This window comes from Lissotriton helveticus, chromosome 5_1 (assembly GCF_964261635.1).
Source record: "Lissotriton helveticus chromosome 5_1, aLisHel1.1, whole genome shotgun sequence".
Classification (NCBI taxonomy): Eukaryota; Metazoa; Chordata; class Amphibia; order Caudata; family Salamandridae; genus Lissotriton; species Lissotriton helveticus.
In genome coordinates this window covers 1,647,595,785-1,647,608,404 of record NC_136065.1, presented here as the reverse complement: position 1 = coordinate 1,647,608,404, position 12,620 = coordinate 1,647,595,785, and the positions used below count along the sequence as shown (strand labels likewise).

The following is a 12,620-nucleotide window of genomic DNA, read 5'->3' as shown; positions in this document are numbered from 1 at the left end:
ACTGAGGAGCTGCAAACAGTGCTGTATCAGCTACTTACAGTAAAATTTAACTGAAAGACATATCAAAAGAAGAGCGTCATCATATTAATGTTTCTAGTCAACATAAGAGTTGCACCATAGCAGCTTATGGTGCTTTCTGCTCAGATTGTGCCTCCAATCCCACATTGATTTTTTTTATTCTTGGCAGTTTAAAAAAACAATTCATGCTCAAAGTTAACTTTTTAAAACCATTCAACCTAATATATTTATTTCTCTAACTTGTGAATGTGGTCCATGTTCTCTTTTCCTCATCCCCATCACGATACTCCTTTTCCCGAAATCAGGTTCACTTCTTTATCCAGCCCACCCATCCAAGGTCACCAAATCTATGAACCGATTCAGCTTTTTCTCACATTCTCTCTATGTACAAGATACCTTGTATCATTTGAATGGACAGCAGGAGAGTCGGATATTTATGGTTAGTGGGGGTGGGGTTTTGAAGATTAACCTCATTTGACTAAGAGCCGGGGCATCTGGGAGGAAAAGTATTTTAAGGGGGATGAAGTTCACATCTCCTTGGTGAAATTTCTAGATCCTTATTTCATCCTTTCTGTGGATGCAGACTCAGTCGGAACAGACGTCATAGTCCTCGCTCTGACTTTCAAAGGAACTTCAAATATGCATGGCTTATTTGGCTTTGCCCGGCAGGGCTTGCCCGGCGGGGTGAGAATGGCGTTTGTCAGGCGTTCGTCAGGCGATCGGAAGGGGTGAGGCGATAGTTTATGGTTTAATGGTTTTCATGAAGTCTTCTTGATACGATGAAAGCAGGAAAGGGAAGCTTGTCAATAAGCAAACTTAAGACAAGGTGTGACTCCTAGAAAGAATGACTTGGAAACAACATACAGAAACTCACATATAAAAAGGCCCTGATGAGGCTTGAACTCATGACCCCTGGTTTACAAGACCAGTGCTCTGCCACTGAGCTACAAGGCCAGCCTGCCTGCAGTATGTAAATCGCTTCATGTATTCTTACTGCGGTATGAAGATATCTATGATTTTGAGACTCTGTATGGAAATGCAGTTGCATTTGAATGTCTACATGCGTGCACAAATTGAAGAGCATGCTTAAGACACTTTTCTTGGAAGTAGGAAAAACTCCATTTTGATTTGAGAACATAAGAGTATTCACATTTATGACCATACTGCTAGCTCTAGTTAGTATGTCCACAATCAGTGACAGATAGAGAACTCACTTATTAGAAGTGATCTGTCTCTGTGGGGCAGACATATGTCAACAGTCATACACTTGAGATGGCTGAAACTTTAGGAGTAAGAGCTGCTTTCTTATCAGTCTATCTATCCAAACTGGTTAGAAGTAACCCTGGGCGTCCGAATCGGCTACGCCCACGGAGTAGGCGTAGTGTTGCCTTCTACGCATTTTGCGTAGACAGCGTAGCCGGCAACACTACGCCCACTCCGTGTGCGTAGCCGATTCGGCCGCCACCCGCCTCCCTCCCGCCCTCCCCTACATACATTATTTAAGCAACTAACCTTAATAAAACAATTTTTAAAGCACTTACCATGTCCGGGGCTCTTCCGGGGCTCCCTCTTGGAATAGCGTCCCTTCCTGGATACCAATGCGCATGCGCGGCCTCCCGCGCATGCGCATTGGTATCCAGGACGACGCTATTCTAAGAGGGAGCCCCGGACGAGCCCCGGACACGGTAAGTGCTTTAAAATTGTTTTATTAAGGGTAGTTGCTTAAATAATGTATGTAGGGGAGAGCGGGAGGGAGGTGCGTAGTGGGGCTACGCGGAGTGCGGGAGTGGGCGTAGCTTCTCGCCCACTCCGCGTAGCTCCGCGGAGCCCCACTACGCCCACTACGACCAGGGTTAGTTAGAAGGCCAGGAGTGAGGGAAAGGCAATCCTCTGGACACTTCATGAAAGATCTAATTTCAATTAAGCACAAAACACTTCCCTTAATTTGACATAATTGCCAAAATGGAATAGTCAGTTGGGCCCTTCTAGTGGATTATGGCTGTGTCTTGAAAGAGAGTGTAATTGTACTACGAGACATGCCCACCTTCAAAAGAGTGTCTGATGGCGTTCCGACGAAGGTGGGATTCGAACCCACGCGTGCAGAGCACAATGGATTAGCAGTCCATCGCCTTAACCACTCGGCCACCTCGTCTGCCTTAGGTGACTATGTTTCATTTTTTAGGAAATTCTTACGATGTGCTAATTACAAATAATCATAAGTTTCTCCTAGACTGTGTCAGAACTGGCAAATATATGTGGTGTTCAATAGACAGAGCACATGATATAGCAGAATTATCAAATCTGTTCCATTAGGACTGTAGTTTTTAATAGTCATGATAACATGCTAGCATGTGAGTCGATCTTGCACAGTGAATAAGGGAGCAGTACCAGTATCTACTTGGTCAGCTCTAGATGGCTCAACTGGGGAGGTATGAGAACAAGTGAGCTCCAGTGGCGCAATCGGTTAGCGCGCGGTACTTATACAGCAGTACTTGCATTGAGGCATGCCGAGGTTGTGAGTTCGAGCCTCACCTGGAGCAGCTTACTGGTTTTTCATAAACCATTTCACTAAAACTAAAGATTAAACTCAGGGGAAAGACGGCCCTTGCTAGAGAGTTTTTACTTCTTTTCAGGATCTGCGTGTCCGACTCTTCCAGGTGCAAATATCACAATCCTATTCGATGCTCCTTATAAACATTCCATGATGTGCCGTCTTGCATAGCATGCACACACCACATCAGTGCATTTAAAAATACATTTGTAGAATAATAAATATGATGAAAACATTGTTGTCACGGGATAACCATATACTGAGGAGCTGCAAACAGTGCTGTATCAGCTACTCACAGTAAAATTTAACTGAAAGACATATCAAAAGAAGAGCGTCATCATATTAATGTTTCTAGTCAACATAAGAGTTGCACCATAGCAGCTTATGGTGCTTTCTGCTCAGATTGTGCCTCCAATCCCACATTGATTTTTTATATTCTTTACAGTTTAAAAAAACAATTCATGCTCAAAGTTAACTTTTTAAAACCATTCAACCTAATATATTTATTTCTCTAACTTGTGAATGTGGTCCATGTTCTCTTTTCCTCATACCCATCACGATACTCCTTTTCCCGAAATCAGGTTCACTTCTTTATCCAGCCCACCCATCCAAGGTCACCAAATCTATGAAGCGATTCTGCTTTTTCTCACATTCTCTCTATGTACAAGATACCTTGTATCATTTGAATGGACAGCAGGAGAGTCGGATATTTATGGTTAGTGGGGGTGGGGTTTTGAAGATTAAACTCATTTGACTAAGAGCCGGGGCATCTGGGAGGAAAAGTATTTTAAGGGGGATGAAGTTCACAACTCCTTGGTGAAATTTCTAGATCCTTATTTCATCCTTTCTGTGGATGCAGACTCAGTCGGAACAGAGGTCATAGTCCTCGCTCTGACTTTCAAAGGAACTTCAAATATGCATGGCTTATTTGGCTTTGCCCGGCAGGGCTTGCCCGGCGGGGTGAGAATGGCGTTTGTCAGGCGTTCGTCAGGCGATCGGAAGGGGTGAGGCGATAGTTTATGGTTCAATGGTTTTCATGAAGTCTTCTTGATACGATGAAAGCAGGAAAGGGAAGCTTGTCAATAAGCAAACTTAAGACAAGGTGTGACTCCTAGAAAGAATGACTTGGAAACAACATACAGAAACTCACATATAAAAAGGCCCTGATGAGGCTTGAACTCATGACCCCTGGTTTACAAGACCAGTGCTCTGCCACTGAGCTACAAGGCCAGCCTGCCTGCAGTATGTAAATCGCTTCATGTATTCTTACTGCGGTATGAAGATATCTATGATTTTGAGACTCTGTATGGAAATGCAGTTGCATTTGAATGTCTACATGCGTGCACAAATTGAAGAGCATGCTTAAGACACTTTTCTTGGAAGTAGGAAAAACTCCATTTTGATTTGAGAACATAAGAGTATTCACATTTATGACCATACTGATAGCTCTAGTTAGTATGTCCACAATCAGTGACAGATAGAGAACTCACTTATTAGAAGTGATCTGTCTCTGTGGGGCAGACATATGTCAACAGTCATACACTTGAGATGGCTGAAACTTTAGGAGTAAGAGCTGCTTTCTTATCAGTCTATCTATCCAAACTGGTTAGAAGTAACCCTGGGCGTCCGAATCGGCTACGCCCACGGAGTAGGCGTAGTGTTGCCTTCTACGCATTTTGCGTAGACAGCGTAGCCGGCAACACTACGCCCACTCCGTGTGCGTAGCCGATTCGGCCGCCACCCGCCTCCCTCACGCCCTCCCCTACATACATTATTTAAGCAACTAACCTTAATAAAACAATTTTTAAAGCACTTACCATGTCCGGGGCTCTTCCGGGGCTCCCTCTTGGAATAGCGTCCCTTCCTGGATACCAATGCGCATGCGCGGCCTCCCGCGCATGCGCATTGGTATCCAGGACGACGCTATTCTAAGAGGGAGCCCCGGACGAGCCCCGGACACGGTAAGTGCTTTAAAATTGTTTTATTAAGGGTAGTTGCTTAAATAATGTATGTAGGGGAGAGCGGGAGGGAGGTGCGTAGTGGGGCTACGCGGAGTGCGGGAGTGGGCGTAGCTTCTCGCCCACTCCGCGTAGCTCCGCGGAGCCCCACTACGCCCACTACGACCAGGGTTAGTTAGAAGGCCAGGAGTGAGGGAAAGGCAATCCTCTGGACACTTCATGAAAGATCTAATTTCAATTAAGCACAAAACACTTCCCTTAATTTGACATAATTGCCAAAATGGAATAGTCAGTTGGGCCCTTCTAGTGGATTATGGCTGTGTCTTGAAAGAGAGTGTAATTGTACTACGAGACATGCCCACCTTCAAAAGAGTGTCTGATGGCGTTCCGACGAAGGTGGGATTCGAACCCACGCGTGCAGAGCACAATGGATTAGCAGTCCATCGCCTTAACCACTCGGCCACCTCGTCTGCCTTAGGTGACTATGTTTCATTTTTTAGGAAATTCTTACGATGTGCTAATTACAAATAATCATAAGTTTCTCCTAGACTGTGTCAGAACTGGCAAATATATGTGGTGTTCAATAGACAGAGCACATGATATAGCAGAATTATCAAATCTGTTCCATTAGGACTGTAGTTTTTAATAGTCATGATAACATGCTAGCATGTGAGTCGATCTTGCACAGTGAATAAGGGAGCAGTACCAGTATCTACTTGGTCAGCTCTAGATGGCTCAACTGGGGAGGTATGAGAACAGTGAGCTCCAGTGGCGCAATCGGTTAGCGCGCGGTACTTATACAGCAGTACTTGCATTGAGGCATGCCGAGGTTGTGAGTTTGAGCCTCACCTGGAGCAGCTTACTGGTTTTTCATAAACCATTTCACTAAAACTAAAGATTACACTCAGGGGAAAGACGGCCCTTGCTAGAGAGTTTTTACTTCTTTTCAGGATCTGCGTGTCCGACTCTTCCAGGTGCAAATATCACAATCCTATTCGATGCTCCTTATAAACATTCCATGATGTGCCGTCTTGCATAGCATGCAAACACCACATCAGTGCATTTAAAAATACATTTGTAGAATAATAAATATGATGAAAACATTGTTGTCACGGGATAACCATATACTGAGGAGCTGCAAACAGTGCTGTATCAGCTACTCACAGTAAAATTTAACTGAAAGACATATCAAAAGAAGAGCGTCATCATATTAATGTTTCTAGTCAACATAAGAGTTGCACCATAGCAGCTTATGGTGCTTTCTGCTCAGATTGTGCCTCCAATCCCACATTGATTTTTTTTATTCTTTACAGTTTAAAAAAACAATTCATGCTCAAAGTTAACTTTTTAAAACCATTCAACCTAATATATTTATTTCTCTAACTTGTGAATGTGGTCCATGTTCTCTTTTCCTCATACCCATCACGATACTCCTTTTCCCGAAATCAGGTTCACTTCTTTATCCAGCCCACCCATCCAAGGTCACCAAATCTATGAAGCGATTCTGCTTTTTCTCACATTCTCTCTATGTACAAGATACCTTGTATCATTTGAATGGACAGCAGGAGAGTCGGATATTTATGGTTAGTGGGGGTGGGGTTTTGAAGATTAAACTCATTTGACTAAGAGCCGGGGCATCTGGGAGGAAAAGTATTTTAAGGGGGATGAAGTTCACATCTCCTTGGTGAAATTTCTAGATCCTTATTTCATCCTTTCTGTGGATGCAGACTCAGTCGGAACAGAGGTCATAGTCCTCGCTCTGACTTTCAAAGGAACTTCAAATATGCATGGCTTATTTGGCTTTGCCCGGCAGGGCTTGCCCGGCGGGGTGAGAATGGCGTTTGTCAGGCGTTCGTCAGGCGATCGGAAGGGGTGAGGCAATAGTTTATGGTTCACTGGTTTTCATGAAGTCTTCTTGATACGATGAAAGCAGGAAAGGGAAGCTTGTCAATAAGCAAACTTAAGACAAGGTGTGACTCCTAGAAAGAATGACTTGGAAACAACATACAGAAACTCACATATAAAAAGGCCCTGATGAGGCTTGAACTCATGACCCCTGGTTTACAAGACCAGTGCTCTGCCACTGAGCTACAAGGCCAGCCTGCCTGCAGTATGTAAATCGCTTCATGTATTCTTACTGCGGTATGAAGATATCTATGATTTTGAGACTCTGTATGGAAATGCAGTTGCATTTGAATGTCTACATGCGTGCACAAATTGAAGAGCATGCTTAAGACACTTTTCTTGGAAGTAGGAAAAACTCCATTTTGATTTGAGAACATAAGAGTATTCACATTTATGACCATACTGATAGCTCTAGTTAGTATGTCCACAATCAGTGACAGATAGAGAACTCACTTATTAGAAGTGATCTGTCTCTGTGGGGCAGACATATGTCAACAGTCATACACTTGAGATGGCTGAAACTTTAGGAGTAAGAGCTGCTTTCTTATCAGTCTATCTATCCAAACTGGTTAGAAGTAACCCTGGGCGTCCGAATCGGCTACGCCCACGGAGTAGGCGTAGTGTTGCCTTCTACGCATTTTGCGTAGACAGCGTAGCCGGCAACACTACGCCCACTCCGTGTGCGTAGCCGATTCGGCCGCCACCCGCCTCCCTCCCGCCCTCCCCTACATACATTATTTAAGCAACTAAGCTTAATAAAACAATTTTTAAAGCACTTACCATGTCCGGGGCTCTTCCGGGGCTCGCTCTTGGAATAGCGTCCCTTCCTGGATACCAATGCGCATGCGCGGCCTCCCGCGCATGCGCATTGGTATCCAGGACGACGCTATTCTAAGAGGGAGCCCCGGACGAGCCCCGGACACGGTAAGTGCTTTAAAATTGTTTTATTAAGGGTAGTTGCTTAAATAATGTATGTAGGGGAGAGCGGGAGGGAGGTGCGTAGTGGGGCTACGCGGAGTGCGGGAGTGGGCGTAGCTTCTCGCCCACTCCGCGTAGCTCCGCGGAGCCCCACTACGCCCACTACGACCAGGGTTAGTTAGAAGGCCAGGAGTGAGGGAAAGGCAATCCTCTGGACACTTCATGAAAGATCTAATTTCAATTAAGCACAAAACACTTCCCTTAATTTGACATAATTGCCAAAATGGAATAGTCAGTTGGGCCCTTCTAGTGGATTATGGCTGTGTCTTGAAAGAGAGTGTAATTGTACTACGAGACATGCCCACCTTCAAAAGAGTGTCTGATGGCGTTCCGACGAAGGTGGGATTCGAACCCACGCGTGCAGAGCACAATGGATTAGCAGTCCATCGCCTTAACCACTCGGCCACCTCGTCTGCCTTAGGTGACTATGTTTCATTTTTTAGGAAATTCTTACGATGTGCTAATTACAAATAATCATAAGTTTCTCCTAGACTGTGTCAGAACTGGCAAATATATGTGGTGTTCAATAGACAGAGCACATGATATAGCAGAATTATCAAATCTGTTCCATTAGGACTGTAGTTTTTAATAGTCATGATAACATGCTAGCATGTGAGTCGATCTTGCACAGTGAATAAGGGAGCAGTACCAGTATCTACTTGGTCAGCTCTAGATGGCTCAACTGGGGAGATATGAGAACAGTGAGCTCCAGTGGCGCAATCGGTTAGCGCGCGGTACTTATACAGCAGTACTTGCATTGAGGCATGCCGAGGTTGTGAGTTCGAGCCTCACCTGGAGCAGCTTACTGGTTTTTCATAAACCATTTCACTAAAACTAAAGATTAAACTCAGGGGAAAGACGGCCCTTGCTAGAGAGTTTTTACTTCTTTTCAGGATCTGCGTGTCCGACTCTTCCAGGTGCAAATATCACAATCCTATTCGATGCTCCTTATAAACATTCCATGATGTGCCGTCTTGCATAGCATGCAAACACCACATCAGTGCATTTAAAAATACATTTGTAGAATAATAAATATGATGAAAACATTGTTGTCACGGGATAACCATATACTGAGGAGCTGCAAACAGTGCTGTATCAGCTACTTACAGTAAAATTTAACTGAAAGACATATCAAAAGAAGAGCGTCATCATATTAATGTTTCTAGTCAACATAAGAGTTGCACCATAGCAGCTTATGGTGCTTTCTGCTCAGATTGTGCCTCCAATCCCACATTGATTTTTTTTATTCTTTGCAGTTTAAAAAAACAATTCATGCTCAAAGTTAACTTTTTAAAACCATTCAACCTAATATATTTATTTCTCTAACTTGTGAATGTGGTCCATGTTCTCTTTTCCTCATCCCCATCACGATACTCCTTTTCCCGAAATCAGGTTCACTTCTTTATCCAGCCCACCCATCCAAGGTCACCAAATCTATGAAGCGATTCTGCTTTTTCTCACATTCTCTCTATGTACAAGATACCTTGTATCATTTGAATGGACAGCAGGAGAGTCGGATATTTATGGTTAGTGGGGGTGGGGTTTTGAAGATTAACCTCATTTGACTAAGAGCCGGGGCATCTGGGAGGAAAAGTATTTTAAGGGGGATGAAGTTCACATCTCCTTGGTGAAATTTCTAGATCCTTATTTCATCCTTTCTGTGGATGCAGACTCAGTCGGAACAGAGGTCATAGTCCTCGCTCTGACTTTCAAAGGAACTTCAAATATGCATGGCTTATTTGGCTTTGCCCGGCAGGGCTTGCCCGGCGGGGTGAAAATGGCGTTTGTCAGGCGTTCGTCAGGCGATCGGAAGGGGTGAGGCGATAGTTTATGGTTCAATGGTTTTCATGAAGTCTTCTTGATACGATGAAAGCAGGAAAGGGAAGCTTGTCATAAGCAAACTTAAGACAAGGTGTGACTCCTAGAAAGAATGACTTGGAAACAACATACAGAAACTCACATATAAAAAGGCCCTGATGAGGCTTGAACTCATGACCCCTGGTTTACAAGACCAGTGCTCTGCCACTGAGCTACAAGGCCAGCCTGCCTGCAGTATGTAAATCGCTTCATGTATTCTTACTGCGGTATGAAGATATCTATGATTTTGAGACTCTGTATGGAAATGCAGTTGCATTTGAATGTCTACATGCGTGCACAAATTGAAGAGCATGCTTAAGACACTTTTCTTGGAAGTAGGAAAAACTCCATTTTGATTTGAGAACATAAGAGTATTCACATTTATGACCATACTGATAGCTCTAGTTAGTATGTCCACAATCAGTGACAGATAGAGAACTCACTTATTAGAAGTGATCTGTCTCTGTGGGGCAGACATATGTCAACAGTCATACACTTGAGATGGCTGAAACTTTAGGAGTAAGAGCTGCTTTCTTATCAGTCTATCTATCCAAACTGGTTAGAAGTAACCCTGGGCGTCCGAATCGGCTACGCCCACGGAGTAGGCGTAGTGTTGCCTTCTACGCATTTTGCGTAGACAGCGTAGCCGGCAACACTACGCCCACTCCGTGTGCGTAGCCGATTCGGCCGCCACCCGCCTCCCTCCCGCCCTCCCCTACATACATTATTTAAGCAACTAAGCTTAATAAAACAATTTTTAAAGCACTTACCATGTCCGGGGCTCTTCCGGGGCTCGCTCTTGGAATAGCGTCCCTTCCTGGATACCAATGCGCATGCGCGGCCTCCCGCGCATGCGCATTGGTATCCAGGACGACGCTATTCTAAGAGGGAGCCCCGGACGAGCCCCGGACACGGTAAGTGCTTTAAAATTGTTTTATTAAGGGTAGTTGCTTAAATAATGTATGTAGGGGAGAGCGGGAGGGAGGTGCGTAGTGGGGCTACGCGGAGTGCGGGAGTGGGCGTAGCTTCTCGCCCACTCCGCGTAGCTCCGCGGAGCCCCACTACGCCCACTACGACCAGGGTTAGTTAGAAGGCCAGGAGTGAGGGAAAGGCAATCCTCTGGACACTTCATGAAAGATCTAATTTCAATTAAGCACAAAACACTTCCCTTAATTTGACATAATTGCCAAAATGGAATAGTCAGTTGGGCCCTTCTAGTGGATTATGGCTGTGTCTTGAAAGAGAGTGTAATTGTACTACGAGACATGCCCACCTTCAAAAGAGTGTCTGATGGCGTTCCGACGAAGGTGGGATTCGAACCCACGCGTGCAGAGCACAATGGATTAGCAGTCCATCGCCTTAACCACTCGGCCACCTCGTCTGCCTTAGGTGACTATGTTTCATTTTTTAGGAAATTCTTACGATGTGCTAATTACAAATAATCATAAGTTTCTCCTAGACTGTGTCAGAACTGGCAAATATATGTGGTGTTCAATAGACAGAGCACATGATATAGCAGAATTATCAAATCTGTTCCATTAGGACTGTAGTTTTTAATAGTCATGATAACATGCTAGCATGTGAGTCGATCTTGCACAGTGAATAAGGGAGCAGTACCAGTATCTACTTGGTCAGCTCTAGATGGCTCAACTGGGGAGGTATGAGAACAGTGAGCTCCAGTGGCGCAATCGGTTAGCGCGCGGTACTTATACAGCAGTACTTGCATTGAGGCATGCCGAGGTTGTGAGTTCGAGCCTCACCTGGAGCAGCTTACTGGTTTTTCATAAACCATTTCACTAAAACTAAAGATTAAACTCAGGGGAAAGACGGCCCTTGCTAGAGAGTTTTTACTTCTTTTCAGGATCTGCGTGTCCGACTCTTCCAGGTGCAAATATCACAATCCTATTCGATGCTCCTTATAAACATTCCATGATGTGCCGTCTTGCATAGCATGCAAACACCACATCAGTGCATTTAAAAATACATTTGTAGAATAATAAATATGATGAAAACATTGTTGTCACGGGATAACCATATACTGAGGAGCTGCAAACAGTGCTGTATCAGCTACTTACAGTAAAATTTAACTGAAAGACATATCAAAAGAAGAGCGTCATCATATTAATGTTTCTAGTCAACATAAGAGTTGCACCATAGCAGCTTATGGTGCTTTCTGCTCAGATTGTGCCTCCAATCCCACATTGATTTTTTTTATTCTTTGCAGTTTAAAAAAACAATTCATGCTCAAAGTTAACTTTTTAAAACCATTCAACCTAATATATTTATTTCTCTAACTTGTGAATGTGGTCCATGTTCTCTTTTCCTCATCCCCATCACGATACTCCTTTTCCCGAAATCAGGTTCACTTCTTTATCCAGCCCACCCATCCAAGGTCACCAAATCTATGAAGCGATTCTGCTTTTTCTCACATTCTCTCTATGTACAAGATACCTTGTATCATTTGAATGGACAGCAGGAGAGTCGGATATTTATGGTTAGTGGGGGTGGGGTTTTGAAGATTAACCTCATTTGACTAAGAGCCGGGGCATCTGGGAGGAAAAGTATTTTAAGGGGGATGAAGTTCACATCTCCTTGGTGAAATTTCTAGATCCTTATTTCATCCTTTCTGTGGATGCAGACTCAGTCGGAACAGAGGTCATAGTCCTCGCTCTGACTTTCAAAGGAACTTCAAATATGCATGGCTTATTTGGCTTTGCCCGGCAGGGCTTGCCCGGCGGGGTGAAAATGGCGTTTGTCAGGCGTTCGTCAGGCGATCGGAAGGGGTGAGGCGATAGTTTATGGTTCAATGGTTTTCATGAAGTCTTCTTGATACGATGAAAGCAGGAAAGGGAAGCTTGTCATAAGCAAACTTAAGACAAGGTGTGACTCCTAGAAAGAATGACTTGGAAACAACATACAGAAACTCACATATAAAAAGGCCCTGATGAGGCTTGAACTCATGACCCCTGGTTTACAAGACCAGTGCTCTGCCACTGAGCTACAAGGCCAGCCTGCCTGCAGTATGTAAATCGCTTCATGTATTCTTACTGCGGTATGAAGATATCTATGATTTTGAGACTCTGTATGGAAATGCAGTTGCATTTGAATGTCTACATGCGTGCACAAATTGAAGAGCATGCTTAAGACACTTTTCTTGGAAGTAGGAAAAACTCCATTTTGATTTGAGAACATAAGAGTATTCACATTTATGACCATACTGATAGCTCTAGTTAGTATGTCCACAATCAGTGACAGATAGAGAACTCACTTATTAGAAGTGATCTGTCTCTGTGGGGCAGACATATGTCAACAGTCATACACTTGAGATGGCTGAAACTTTAGGAGTAAGAGCT

The 12,620-nt window shown here is 44.0% G+C and overlaps 13 non-coding genes across 13 annotated transcripts; 4 read left to right on the top strand and 9 right to left on the bottom strand.

Annotated features, from left to right (window-relative positions):
* Positions 1–900: 900 nt before the first annotated feature.
* On the bottom strand, positions 901–972 carry TRNAT-UGU (transfer RNA threonine (anticodon UGU)). The gene has a single exon. It is a non-coding gene; the product is annotated as a tRNA-Thr (tRNA).
* A 1,116-nt stretch (positions 973–2,088) lies between these two features.
* On the bottom strand, positions 2,089–2,170 carry TRNAS-GCU (transfer RNA serine (anticodon GCU)). The gene has a single exon. It is a non-coding gene; the product is annotated as a tRNA-Ser (tRNA).
* A 293-nt stretch (positions 2,171–2,463) lies between these two features.
* On the top strand, positions 2,464–2,558 carry TRNAI-UAU (transfer RNA isoleucine (anticodon UAU)). Its single transcript has 2 exons — positions 2,464–2,501; positions 2,523–2,558. It is a non-coding gene; the product is annotated as a tRNA-Ile (tRNA).
* Positions 2,559–3,727: 1,169 nt separating this feature from the next.
* Positions 3,728–3,799, bottom strand: TRNAT-UGU (transfer RNA threonine (anticodon UGU)). The gene has a single exon. It is a non-coding gene; the product is annotated as a tRNA-Thr (tRNA).
* Positions 3,800–4,915: 1,116 nt separating this feature from the next.
* Positions 4,916–4,997, bottom strand: TRNAS-GCU (transfer RNA serine (anticodon GCU)). The gene has a single exon. It is a non-coding gene; the product is annotated as a tRNA-Ser (tRNA).
* Positions 4,998–5,289: 292 nt separating this feature from the next.
* Positions 5,290–5,384, top strand: TRNAI-UAU (transfer RNA isoleucine (anticodon UAU)). The gene is made up of 2 exons: positions 5,290–5,327; positions 5,349–5,384. It is a non-coding gene; the product is annotated as a tRNA-Ile (tRNA).
* Positions 5,385–6,553: 1,169 nt separating this feature from the next.
* TRNAT-UGU (transfer RNA threonine (anticodon UGU)) lies at positions 6,554–6,625 on the bottom strand. The gene has a single exon. It is a non-coding gene; the product is annotated as a tRNA-Thr (tRNA).
* A 1,116-nt stretch (positions 6,626–7,741) lies between these two features.
* TRNAS-GCU (transfer RNA serine (anticodon GCU)) lies at positions 7,742–7,823 on the bottom strand. Its single transcript has one exon. It is a non-coding gene; the product is annotated as a tRNA-Ser (tRNA).
* Positions 7,824–8,115: 292 nt separating this feature from the next.
* On the top strand, positions 8,116–8,210 carry TRNAI-UAU (transfer RNA isoleucine (anticodon UAU)). The gene is made up of 2 exons: positions 8,116–8,153; positions 8,175–8,210. It is a non-coding gene; the product is annotated as a tRNA-Ile (tRNA).
* Positions 8,211–9,378: 1,168 nt separating this feature from the next.
* Positions 9,379–9,450, bottom strand: TRNAT-UGU (transfer RNA threonine (anticodon UGU)). Its single transcript has one exon. It is a non-coding gene; the product is annotated as a tRNA-Thr (tRNA).
* Positions 9,451–10,566: 1,116 nt separating this feature from the next.
* TRNAS-GCU (transfer RNA serine (anticodon GCU)) lies at positions 10,567–10,648 on the bottom strand. The gene has a single exon. It is a non-coding gene; the product is annotated as a tRNA-Ser (tRNA).
* A 292-nt stretch (positions 10,649–10,940) lies between these two features.
* Positions 10,941–11,035, top strand: TRNAI-UAU (transfer RNA isoleucine (anticodon UAU)). Its single transcript has 2 exons — positions 10,941–10,978; positions 11,000–11,035. It is a non-coding gene; the product is annotated as a tRNA-Ile (tRNA).
* Positions 11,036–12,203: 1,168 nt separating this feature from the next.
* TRNAT-UGU (transfer RNA threonine (anticodon UGU)) lies at positions 12,204–12,275 on the bottom strand. The gene has a single exon. It is a non-coding gene; the product is annotated as a tRNA-Thr (tRNA).
* Between the last annotated feature and the right edge of the window lie 345 nt (positions 12,276–12,620).